General features: G+C 41.2%; 3 protein-coding genes across 5 annotated transcripts in view; 2 read left to right on the plus strand and 1 right to left on the minus strand.

The window, feature by feature from the left end:
* Positions 1–12952, plus strand: part of LOC140722568 (uncharacterized) — a 424481-nt gene that overhangs the window by 114895 nt on the left and 296634 nt on the right. The gene's annotated exons all lie outside the window — the stretch shown is intronic.
* Positions 1–12952, minus strand: part of LOC140722576 (uncharacterized) — a 168382-nt gene that overhangs the window by 77711 nt on the left and 77719 nt on the right. The gene's annotated exons all lie outside the window — the stretch shown is intronic.
* LOC140722570 (uncharacterized) overlaps positions 5374–12952 on the plus strand; it is a 40079-nt gene continuing 32500 nt past the window's right edge. The window contains exons 1-3 of one of the 3 annotated variants that reach the window (XM_073037276.1): positions 5374–5517; positions 7243–7410; positions 10076–10243. The gene's annotated coding sequence lies outside the window, so the exon portion shown is untranslated. The remainder of the gene's footprint in view (positions 5518–7242; positions 7411–10075; positions 10244–12952) is intronic. The other 2 variants (XM_073037278.1, XM_073037279.1) reach the window with 2 other exon arrangements.

A 12952-nucleotide genomic window follows, 5' to 3' on the forward strand; every position in this document is an offset into this window, starting at 1 on the left:
AACATATTCACTTAAAAAGTGAAGAAAAAAATATACATAAAATTCTGTGTACTGTTAAACTTTATAAATTGGAAAAGTAATTTAGGAAAGGACCCCAAATATCATAAAAAGATTGTTTCGAATTTAAGACTGAGCTGCGGATCTTTTCTAAATTTAAATACGACATATTATCACGTAGCCATTGAAGATGTGTAGGAGGGTAGACTCCTTCCATTTAAGCAAGATTGCTCTCCTTGCTAAAGGAGAGGGAAAAACTAAAACCTGTAGGTTAGGATTATTTAAAGTTATATCTTCGTTTGCAATAATACCAAACAAAGCAGTAAGGGGCAAGGCAGTAATTGGTCATTTGACCAATTGTCAAATAAATTTGCACTCCCAAAATCACATTTTTACAGATATCTTCAAATTAGAGATTTTCTACGTTTCCAATGAGCTACTTTTCCGATAGGTCCTGATAAAAATTTACTGGACGATCTTTTAAATTTAAAACCTTTTGTTGAAGGTTCTATTACCGGTATCTATAACTTGTTGATTGATTCTAGACAAGACTTTTTAGATAAAATAAAAAAAGCTTGGGAGGATGACCTAAATTGTCAGATTTCTGATGATAGATGGAATAAAATTCTTAAACGGGTTAATAAATCATCTTTTTGTGCTCGTCATTCTCCTCTACAATTTAAAGTGGTTCATAGAGCTTACATTTCTAAACAGAAGCTCTCCAGTTTTTACCCGAATGTTTCTCCACTTTGTAATAAATGCAACTCTGCTGATGCCTCTTTAATTCATATGTTTTGGTTTTGCCCTACAATTGAAAAGTTTTGGCGGGAAGTATTCCATACCTTTTCACAACTTTTTAGGGTCCAATTTGACCCAATTCCCCTTACTGCCTTGTTTGGTATACCTATGTTTTTAAGTAAAAAAATTTTCGATCAAATTGACTCTCTTATCTCTTCCTTTATTTGGAACAATAAGAGACCACGAATTAATAAGTATCATTTACAAAAATCTAAAAAAAGATGGTGGGCTTGCACTTCCTAATTTAAGACTGTATTATTGGGCTGTGAATGTTAGACAATTATGTTTTTGTTTATATTGGCTTATGGGTTGATTTGGAATTAAAAGCTATTAAACAATTTCATTTAACTTCAATATTAGGAGCTCCATTACCTTTACAGCTCTCTAAAATTTCAAATTTATATCTTTACCCGTTTATTAAACAATCCCTACCGATTTGGGTTCAGTTTCATAATTTTTTTAAAATTTGAAACAATTTAGTTGTCTAGTTTTTTATATCGAAACTTTTCATTTAAACCTTCAACAACTGACCCCATTTTTCTCCTGTGGAAAAATAAAGGGATCCATTCTTTTACAGATTTATTTTGTGATGGTCGATTGATGACCTTTGAAGAGTTAATTAACAAATTTTCTCTCGCTCATATACATTTTTTGCAATATGTTCAGGTTCGACATTTTTTACAACAATGCTTACCCAAGTTTCCATATTTACAAGAATCTGATTTGTTAGATACCATTTTGAAATTGAATCCCTTAGAGAAAGTTTCCATTAGCAGAATTTATAATTTATTTTTGTTACAAAAAGAGAACCTATCACTAAAGATTAAACAAGATTGGGAGAGAGAACTTACTATGACCTCTGTTAATGAAGATTGGCTTCGAGTTTTGAAACACGGAAATTCTTCTTCTATATGTGTCAACCATTGTTTAATTCAATTTAAAATTGTTCACCGTTATTATTTAACAAAGGAGAGACTATCTAAAATATTTCCTAGTATAGACAAGTGCTGTGATATATATAAAACTGAAGTAGCTACTTTGTCATATATGTTCTGGTCATGTTCATTATTAAAATCGTTTTGGAAATCTTTATTTTCAACAAGTTCTAAAGCTCTGAAAATTAATTTACAACCTAATAGGTTGACTGTTCTATTTGGAATAGTTACGCATCATATTCAGGGTATTTCATCTTCAGATCAACATGTAATTTGCATTTGTTACACTACTGACAAGAAGGGCTATTTTATTAAAATACAAAGATATTTCTTCCCCTAAATTAATTGAATGGCTTTCTCAAGGAATATTATGTCTTAGTTTGAAAAAAAGTAGAAGTAGAACTTTTGATCCTCGATTCGATTTTGAGAGAAGATGGGGTTCTTTGCCAAATATTATCATTTAATTTGAATAATGCTATATGGTTTCCTTCCAATTTTATTTTTTCATAAATGTGAAATGGCGATTGATGATTTAATTTTTATATTTAGATGATGGTTAAACGTATTGCTCCGGGGGGTTGATTCCCCCCGAGTTAGATGGGGTTCTTTTTTTCCTTCTTTTTCCTATATATATTTTCCATTTTTATATTTTACGATTAGTTTTTTTCTTCAGCTTTATTAATTTTATACATATTAATCTATTGAAGTCTTGTTTCATTCTATAGCTGTAGAAGATTATGTACTAGTAAAAAAGATTCTAAAAATGGAAAATGAAAATGACAAAACAGAAATGTAACAAAGCATTATAGCTGCAGAGAAAGTGCAGTGCAGATAGACATATGGTGCAGGGTCACGTCGAGTTACATTGTGAGGTCGAGTCCATTTTATCATTCATTTGGCTTCTAACCACAGACAGGAAACCGTCCTTGAGCGGGGTGGTTCGCGCTTTAAGGCTTTTGTATCTCTTCCCCGATGGGGGAGCGGGTTTGGAGCGAGAATGTCCAGGTTGTGAGGATCTTTGAGTACATGGCCTGCTTTTCCGAGGCAGGGGAAGTGCCGGCAGGTGCTAAGTGTGGGCTCACTCACCCCTCTCTCTCTCTCTGACCCTCAGCACACATACCCCACAGGGCTGTCTTATTGCCCCCTACTTTACTCTCTGTATTCCCATGACGTGTCGCCACCCACAGCTCCAATCTGCTAATTAAGTTTACTGACGACACTACACTGACTGGCCTAATCTCAAATAATAACGAGGCAGCCGACAGAGAAGAAGTCATCACCCCGACACAGTGGTGTCAAGAAAACAACCTCTCCCGCATTGTGACAAAAACAAAGGAGCTGGTTGTGGATTACAGGAGGAATGGAGACAGGGACCAAATTCAACATTTCCAAGTCTGTTATTGATACAAAATGCACATTTTAATATTGATCATGACACAATGTATTTTATATATCGTTAATGACTTAAAACATATTTGCAGATTGTTACTGACAGAGAATCGTATAATTTGTGTTCCGTGTGTTATCTGAATGTACTTGCCTGTGATGTTGCCATAAGTCAGTGTTTCTCTGTACCTGTACCTTCCCGTGCTTGTGCACTTGGCAATAAATTCAACAGGACCTGAGAAATCTCAGTGAGATTTGATTAGTGATGATCATCTTGACAGCTCTGTAGGTCGAATGCATGAGACAGTACACTGTTAAATGAAAAACCCTGAACAGTGTCGATGATCAGAGGAATCTCAGACTCCAAGGAGGCGGGACTATGACGTCAGTCACAGGCTGACAGCGCTGACTGTGGACTGAACCATAAGAGAGAGAGAGCGATCTGCAGACAGGCAGTCGGTCAGTCTAAAGAGAGAGAGAGAGAGACTGGAAAAGCTGATAGCTTCAGTTAGTCGCAGCTGAGGCTTGGAATTCTCCTATGCCCACAACAGTGGGTTGATCATCGGTACACGGAACCACAACGAATGTGTGTGGCTGTCACTTCGTATAATCCATAGGAGTGAGTTTTGGAATATCTTGTGTTAACCCTTGCCTGGGTATGTTGTGTGGTAACCCCTGGAAGACGGTATTCCTGTGACAGGTCACTTTCGCTGATAACTCGTATGTGGACGGATTCAACGGATAAGAACTTCGTCGACGGTTATTTTGAAGTAACGGCCTTTTCTCTACGTTTCACCCTGGGCACAAGTATCTCTCTCCCATCATTTATTCCGTGTATTACTGAACTATGGAGCCAGTGATCATTAATGGAGAGTGTGGAGCAGGTTAAGACCTACAAGTATCTGGGAGTACAGTTAGACGAGAAGCTAGACTGGACTGCCAACACAGATGCCTTGTGCAGGAAGGCACAGAGTCGACTGTACTTCCTAAGAAGGTTGGCGTCATTCAATGTCTGTAGTGAGATGCTGAAGATGTTCTATAGGTCAGTTGTGGAGAGCGCCCTCTTCTTTGTGGTGGTGTGTTGGGGAGGAAGCATTAAGAAGAGGGACGCCTCACGTCTTAATAAGCTGGTAAGGAAGGCGGGCTCTGTCGTGGGCAAAGTACTGGAGAGTATGACATCGGTAGCTGAGCGAAGGGCGCTGAGTAGGCTACGGTCAATTATGGAAAACTCTGAACATCCTCTACATAGCACCATCCAGAGACAGAGAAGCAGTTTCAGCGACAGGTTACTATCGATGCAATGCTCCTCAGAAAGGATGAAGAGGTCAATACTCCCCAATGCCATTAGGCTTTACAATTCAACCGCCAGGACTTAAGAACTTTTTAAAAGCTATTATTAATGCTTTTTGAGATAGTGATTTAGATGCATATCATATTTTTTTTACTGAGTTAAGTATTCTATGTTATTAGTTTTGCTACAACAAGTGTATGGGACATTGGAAAAAAAAGTTGAATTTCCCCATGGGGATGAATAAAGTATCTATCTATCTATCTATCTTTCCTACTTTATCATGTCAGGACTCTAAGCTTTGTTCCCTCGGGTTCGATAGTCTGGGAGTTATATTTACACATATATACACTTAACGCTGTTAACTTCCCTTTATTTCGTTAAGTTACTATATTATAAGTAGATACTAATAAAGAGAGTGGTTTTAACATCAAAACCAGACTCCAGTGTGAACTCTATTGCTGCTGGTTCGTTTCTAAAACGTCACAGTTCGTAACAGTTTTATAAAACTAGTTAGACCACATCTGGAGTGTTTCATACAGTTCTGGTCGCCCCCATTCTCGGAAGGATGTCGGGGCTTTGGAGAGGGCGCAGAAGAGGTTTACCAGGACACTGCCTGGATTAGAGGGCATGAGCTATAACGAGAGGCTGGACAAACTTGTGTTGTTTTCTCCAGAGCGGCGCAGGCTGGGGTGAGACTGGATGGACGTTTATAAAATTACGAGAGGAATAGATAGAGTGGACAGACGATATATTTTTCCTGGGGGTTGAAATGTCTAATACATTTAAGGTGAGAGGAGATGTGAGCGGCAGGTTTGCCTCTTTCCACAGACTACTGAGTCGCTGGAGTCTCTGCCTGGGGGGGGATGGGTCACCAATCCTGACACGTGATCCCGTTTGCCCCTCCCATTTAACCGCAGATGGGCAGCACCTGCGCGTCTGTTTCGGAGGCCCCGCCTCCGGAATCTCTTCGCGCATGCTCACAGTCTCCGGGTGGACGGTGTTATCCTCTCGGCTCAGAGCTGAAGTGGGTGGGCTGTGTGTTTCGGGAAAGACTTTCGTCTCTTCCGTCGGGATCACTGTCTGCGGGCCGAAGATATCACTTTCCCATCGGTGAGTATTGAGACCGATCCCGAGCGGGGAGATCCGATGTTGGCCGTGAGCCCCGAACTGTGGGGCAGTTACTCATTTATTTTCCAATTATCTGGGCTCGTCAGAAATGTGTCGACTTCACTTAATCTGCTTTGAACGATCCAAACCAGGAGCCCAGGCTGTCTGTTTCCGCAGAATTGAAATGGAAGTCCCGCCAACAGGTCACGTGAGACTGTGTGCCGCAGATCTGCCCCGCCCTCCGCTTTGTGACGCAAGATCACGTGGTGTGATTTTGCCCACTGAGTCCCATTAACTTTCCTAACTCGCCTCGCTTCCTGAGGCTCCTCACATTTGTCCTGGAGCTTTATGGCTGTTGTGTCTTCTCCCGGACTGGGGTGGGTGAGAAAGGAGAACGTCCCAGGTTGTGGGGATCTTTGATTTCACTGCCTGCTTTACCGAGGGACCGTGAAGTCTCGGGGGGGAAGATGGTTTCTGTGATGTGCCGATCTGTATCCAAAGGTCTCTGCCGTTCCTCACAGTCACGGGCGGAGCAGTTACCATGCAAAGCGTGAAGTGTCTGGATGGGAAACTTTCTATGGGGTGTTGATAAAAATTTGGTGAGGGTCAAAGTATATATGGCAAAGTTCTTTTTGTTTCTTCTAACTTTTGTCATTTTTGAATCTTTTATACAGTAGTATGCACCATTAATTCAGTAGCTGTGGTGTGTTCTGACGTCTCCGGACCGGCTTTTTCGTGTTTACAACAGTAGGAATAGACCCGTGAGTCTGGTGTTCAAACTGTGTTTGGAAATTCCCCCACCCCTCACTGTCACCAGTCTGTCACTCGGTGGAAATCAAGCAGAATCTCAAATTGCTGGAGATCTGCACTAAAAACTGTAAATGTTTGAAGTTATTCTGACAAAACGTCATTAACCTGATATGTAAAGTTTGTTCCCCTCCCCGCAGCTCTTCCTTACCTGCTGACCGTTTCTGGTAATTCCAGCTTCTTTTTATTACATTCGCCCTGGACTGGTTTATATTTCCTGAAATGGACCTGATTTAACGTGGAAATGGAAATGACTCATTCTGTGATAGTACATCAGTAAAGGAAGCACAACTTTTCCCTGTCAATTATCCTGGTACCAGTTTGTCTGTTATTCCTGGAAATGTGTTCAGTACAGTTGTTGCTAATGAGGTTCACATGAATAATCTCAGGAATGATCGGCTTTATGTATGAGGAGCATTTGATGGTTCTGGACCTGTGCTCAATGGAGTTCAGAGGGACGGTGAGGTTTGTGGAGGCGATGTATGGTTAAGTAAACCTACCGAATAGTGAAAAGCCTGGATACAGTGGACATGGAGAGGATGTTTCCATTAGACAGAGAGTCTGTGATCTGACAGCACAGTCTCAGAATAAAGATGCTTCCCGTTAAAATTCATTTGAGAAATTTTTTTTGCCAAAAGGTGTCTGAAGTGTGGAATTTGTTGCCGCAGAGTTTGGCTGAGGCGGCCAATTCTGTTGGCCTTAATTCTGTTCCTTATTTCTTACCATGACTGAATGATGGCTCCTTCTGATCCCATATCGTTTTGTGTCATGTGAGGGACAATAAACGATTGTTCACTGAGATCCTTACTGTATTGCCTTCAATGTTTAAATTTCAGTGAGTTTTGTTCTTAGTAACATTATGCAGAAATGTTTGGTTCTGCTTTTTATTGTTAATGTGCTTCATTATCTTTCATGTTAAAGTTAGACCTGTGGTGGGAGATTTATTGGAAGAACAACCGCAACTGGAAGCAAACCACGACTGAAGATGAGGGAACAGCAACAAGTGAACCAGCCCGAGGACTGAGAGCATCAACTGGAGAGAACCCATCTGACTCGGATATTCCAGTGATTCAGTCAGGAGAAAGTTTGGTGAGTCTCATTTACTCAAACACTGGTCCTTTAAACATTACATACCTGTACAAAGGAAGGTAGGAAATAGTTGGAGTGAGACTGAATGTGCCCAGAAGTACCAGTTATGCCTCTGTCAGACCCAGTTGCAATCACTCCTGGTCTGGTAATGAGCTTCCAGCAGCCCAGTCCTTTAAAACCACTCCCATTCTGTGGAAGTCGAATCCGGATAAAGTCTCTCAGAGACTGTATAAGTACAAACTCTTTATTCCAAGCACCCGGGGCTTACTCAGTTAGTCACTCAAACAGGAACAGTCAATGACTGTTCCCGCCCAATCCACTGACTGACTAACAATTCCCCTTCACCGCAGATATATCCGTCCAGATACTCCCCACACAAGACATGCTGGAGCCAAAGTTATTTACTACATGACAGGCTGGAGCCCCTAAAGACAAATTACAAAATAGTCATAATGGCTTGCACACACAGAACAGACAGAAGCTGTCCTATCTCTACACAAGGAGATAAGCATCCTGAAACCCTAGCTAGCTACCCTGAAGAAGAAATATGGCTCAGCACGGCTGAGCACATTGGTTGATCATCAGCAGTTTCTTTCAGAAAAACAGGCTGCTTTTTTTTTAACGAAATGTTAACCCTTTTACCTTTTTTGATGTTAAAACCACTTTCTTTATTCATATCTACTTATAATATAACAAATTAAGCAGAATAATCAAAAGCTAAAAGTGTTATGAGTGCACATATGTGTAAATATAACTCCCAAACCACTCAGCTCAGGGAATACCAAGCTTAAAGTCTTGAGATGGTAAAGTATGAAAGTTCAGTTCATCCACGGAATCAATGACAAGAGAGAGATATTTGTAATCCAAGGTGAATGTCGAGAGAAAGCAATTACGTTAAATTCCACAAATTCCACAGTGGTAAAACAGGATAACAGTCGCCATAGGTCTTATCCGTCGTTGTTCTAAATCCACATACGAATTATCACCAGAAACAGCTTATCACAGGAGTACTGTCTTCAGAAGGAACTACCACCCAGGCAAGGGTTAACACACAGGTAGATTCCGCAAGGTACTCCCAATCCAGATCCAACACACAAAGTATTACCGACCGTGATTTCCACAGAATATCCCTTCTCACAAGTGGTTACCACATAACACACATAGACGTTACATACCTGTACAAAGGAAGGTAGGAAATAGTTGGGAGTGAGACTGAAATTGCCCAGAAGTACCAGTTATGCCTCTGTCAGACCCAGTTGCAATCAGTCCAGGTCTGGTAATGTGCTTCCAGCAGCCCAGCCCTTTGAAACCACTCCCATTCCCTCGCAGTGGTTACTCTTGCATCTTCTGAAGTAGCTTTTGGTCAGTTCTGAGTGGGGAGAGGGAAAGAGAGGGGAGTGTTCATACTGACTGTCTTTCAAAAAAAGTAATTGTTTGAACTTGCTGCAAATTCTCTACCCATACCCTGTACTTCCTCAACTAAATTATTGATATAGATGGCAAGTAGCAATGGGTGTCGCCCTAGGAAACGTCACTAAGCACGGGACTCGAGTCCAAGAGACGCTCAGTCGGTGAGTGGCAGGTTCAGCTGTGCGACTCTGTGAGTTTGGGTCCTGGGATATCAGTTTTTGATCCAAGTAAAATCGGTGGAAATCAAGCAGAATTTCAAGTTGCTGGAGATCTGCACTAAAATCTGAAAATTTTTGAAGTCATTCTGATGAAACGTTATTAACCTGAATTGTAGATATCACAGCTGTTCCTTACCTGCAGAGCGTTTCTAGTAATTCCAGTTTCTTTTTTATTACATTCACCTTGGACTGATTTGTATTTCCTGAAATGGACCTGATTTAACCTGGAAATGGAAATGACTCGTTCTGTGATAGTACATCAGTAAAGAAAGCACAACTTTTCCCTGTCAATTATCTGGTACCATTTTGTCGGTTATTGCTGGAAATGTGTTCAGTACAGTTGTTGCTAACGAGGTTTACATGAACAATCTCAGGAATGATCGGCTTTATGTATGAGGAGCATTTGATGGTTCTGGACCTGTGCCCAATGGAATTCAGAGGGATGGTGGGGGTGGTGGAGGGATGTATGGTTAAGTAAGCCGACCAAATGCTGAAAAGCCTGGATACACTGGAAAGGGAGGGGATGTTTTCATTAGACAGAGAGTCTGTGATCTGACAGCACGGTCTCAGAATAAAGATACTTCTCTTTAAAACTGAGATGAGAAATATTTTTTGGCCAAAAGATGTCTGATCTGTGGAATTTTTTGCCGCAGAGGTTGGTTGAGGATGCCATTTGGGTATATTTATGACAGATTAATATATTGATGATTGCTGAGTAGCTTCAGGGTTACAGGAGAAAGGCAGGAATATGGAGTTAGAATAAAAATCAGCTGTTGTTGAATGGTGGGGCAGACCAGATGGATCGAATCACCTAATTCTGTTCCTGTGTCTTATATCTTACCATGATTGAATGATGGCTTCTTCTTATCCCATATCGTTTTGTGACATGTGAGGGAGAATAAAAGATTGTTCACAGAGATCATTAAATCTGCTTTCAATGTTTAACTGTCAGTGAGTGTTGTTCAGAGTAACATTAAGCAGAAATGTTTGGTTCTCCTTTTTATAGTTAATGTGCTTCATTATCTTTCATGTTAAAGTTAGACCTGTGGTGAGAGATTTATTGGAAGAAAAACCGCAACTGGAAGCAAACCACAACTGAAGACGAGGGAACAGCAACAAGTGAACCAGCCCGAGGATTGAGAGCATCAACTGTAGAGGACCCATCTGACTCGGAGATTCCGGTGATTCAGTCAGGAGAAAGTTTGGTGAGTCTCATTTACTCAAACACTGGTCCTTTAAACATTACATACCTGTACAAAGGAAGGTAGGAAATGGTTGGGAGTGAGACTGAATGTGCCCAGAAGAACCAGTTATGCCTCTGTCAGAACCAGTTGTGAAGAAGCCCTCCCAATGTTCCCTTTAAACTTTTTGCCCTGCACCCTTAACCCAAACCCTCTTTTTTTTTCACCCCTAGCCTCAGTGGATAAAGCCTGCTTGCATTCACTCTATCTGTACCCATCATATTTTTATATACCTCTATCTAGTCTCCCCTCATTCTCCTACGCTCCAGGGAATAAAGTCCTAACCTGTTCAACCTTTCTCTGTAACTCAGTTTCTCAAGTCCTGGCAACATCCTCATAAACCTTCTCTGCACTCTTTTAAACTTATTAATATCCTTCCTGTAATTTGGTGACTAAAACTGCATACAATACTCCAAATTCGGCCTCACCAATGCCTTATACAACTTCAGCATAACATTCCAAATCTTACACTCAATACTTTGATTCATAAAGGCCAATGTACTAAAAGCTCTCTTTACTACCCTATCTACCTGTGACGCCAGTTTTAGGGAATTTTGTATCAGTATTCCTAGATCCTTCTGTTGTAGTGCACTCCTCAGTGCCCTACCATTTAGCCGGTATGTTCTACCTTGTTTTTTCCTTCCAAAGTGCAATACCTCACACATGTCTGTATTAAACTGCATCTGCCATTTTTCAGCCCATTTTTCTAGCTGGTCCAGATCCCTCTGCAAGCATTGAAAACCTTCTTCACTGTCTACTACTCCTCCAATCCTTGCATCATCAGCAAATTTGCTGATCCAATTTACTAAATTATCATCCAGATCATTGATATAGACGGTAAATAACAATGGACCCAGCACTGATCCCTGTGGCACACCACTAGTCACAGGCCTCCACTCAGAGAAGCAATCCTCCACTACCACTCTCTGACTTCTCCCATTGAGCCAATGTCTAATCAAATTTACTACCTCACCATGTATACCTAGTGACTGAATCTTCCTAACTAACCTCCGATGTGGGACTTTGTCAAAGGCCTTACTGAAGTCCATACAGACAACATCCACTGCCTTGCCTTCATCCACTTTCCTTGTAACCTCCTCAAAACCTCTAATAGATTTGTTAAACATGACCTACCACACACAAAGCCATGTTGATTCGCCTAATAGGTCCTCGTCTATCTAAACGCTTGTAGATCCTATCTCTTGGTACTCCTTCCAATAATTTACCCACTACCAACGTCAAACTTACCGGCCTATAATTTCCTGGATTACTTTTAGAGCCTTTTTTATACAACAGAACAACATGAGCTATCCTCAAATCCTCTGGCACCTGTCCTGTAGGTAACGACATTTTAAATATATCTGCCAGGGCCCCTGCAATTTCAACACTGGTCTCCTTCAAAGTCCGAGGGAATACCCTGTCAGGTCCTGGAGATTTATCTACTCTGACTTGCCTCAAGATAGCAAGCTCCTCTTCTATCTGAAAAGGTTCCATAACCTCACGAATTGTTTGCCTTATTTCCATTAACTCCATACCAGTTTTCTTAGTAAATACAGGTGCAAAAAAAACATTTAGGATCTCCCCCATTTCTTTTGGTTCCATAAATAGCCGACCACTCTGATCTTCAATAGGACCAATTTTATCCCTTACTATCCTTTTGCACTTAACATACCTGTAGAAGCTCTTAGGATTATCCTTCACCCCGACTGCCAAAGCAACCTCATGTCTTCTTTTAGCCCTCTTGATTTCTTTCTTAAGTATTTTCTTACTCTTTTTATACTCTGCAAGTACCTTATTTGCTCCCTGTTTCCTATAACTGCTCCCTATAACTGACATTATACATGTCATACATCTCTCTCCTTTATCAGAGTTCCAATATCCCTCGAGAACCAAGGTTCCTTATTCTTATTCACTTTGCCTTTAATCCTGAGACTTTGTTCCCAGGGTGTCCTCATGGGCTGTCCAGAAATGATTTCAGCTGGTGACAGCCCTGTTTTCCCCTGTGGGGTAGCCCTCATGTGGAATCGGGCTAATGGTCGGACCTTCAACCAAGTGAGTCCAGTCTCCGCTGTTAGTCTGGCCAGTTTACTCTTCAGAATGCCGTTGGCTGTTTCCACTCTGCCAGCGGCCCGTGGGTGGTGTACACAGTGGAATTGTTGCTGGATAGCTAGTTTGTTACATACCCCTTCGTTTACCTTCACCACAAAGTGTGGGCCATTGTCAGAGCTCAGCATCTCTGTCAGGCCGTACCTGGGAATTATATCCCGTAATAATACATTCACAACAGTCAGCAGGATTGATGGTAGATGGAATTGCTTCAATCCATCTACTAAACACATCTATAATAACTAAGCAGTATCTATAGCAATCTACTCTAGGCAATTAAATAAAATCAACTTGTAGACACGAGAAAGGTCCAACTGTCAAGGGAGACGTACCCGGTGTGCAGGGCCCAGGTGTGTACAAATATGTACATAATCAAACAATATTGATAAAAGCTGTGTAGGAACACAAACCTGTCCCGCTGCGGTGATCCAGAAACCTGGGTCGGGGTCTTTCTGGCACCCCATCAGAAGCCCTGTTTGCACTCCTCCTCAGAGGTGTCCCCCTGAAAATTACGTAACTCCCGCATGTCTGGCAAACCCGTTCTGCTTTAGTCACGGAAGGTTGTTT

Source organism: Hemitrygon akajei, unplaced genomic scaffold (assembly GCF_048418815.1).
Source record: "Hemitrygon akajei unplaced genomic scaffold, sHemAka1.3 Scf000080, whole genome shotgun sequence".
Classification (NCBI taxonomy): Eukaryota; Metazoa; Chordata; class Chondrichthyes; order Myliobatiformes; family Dasyatidae; genus Hemitrygon; species Hemitrygon akajei.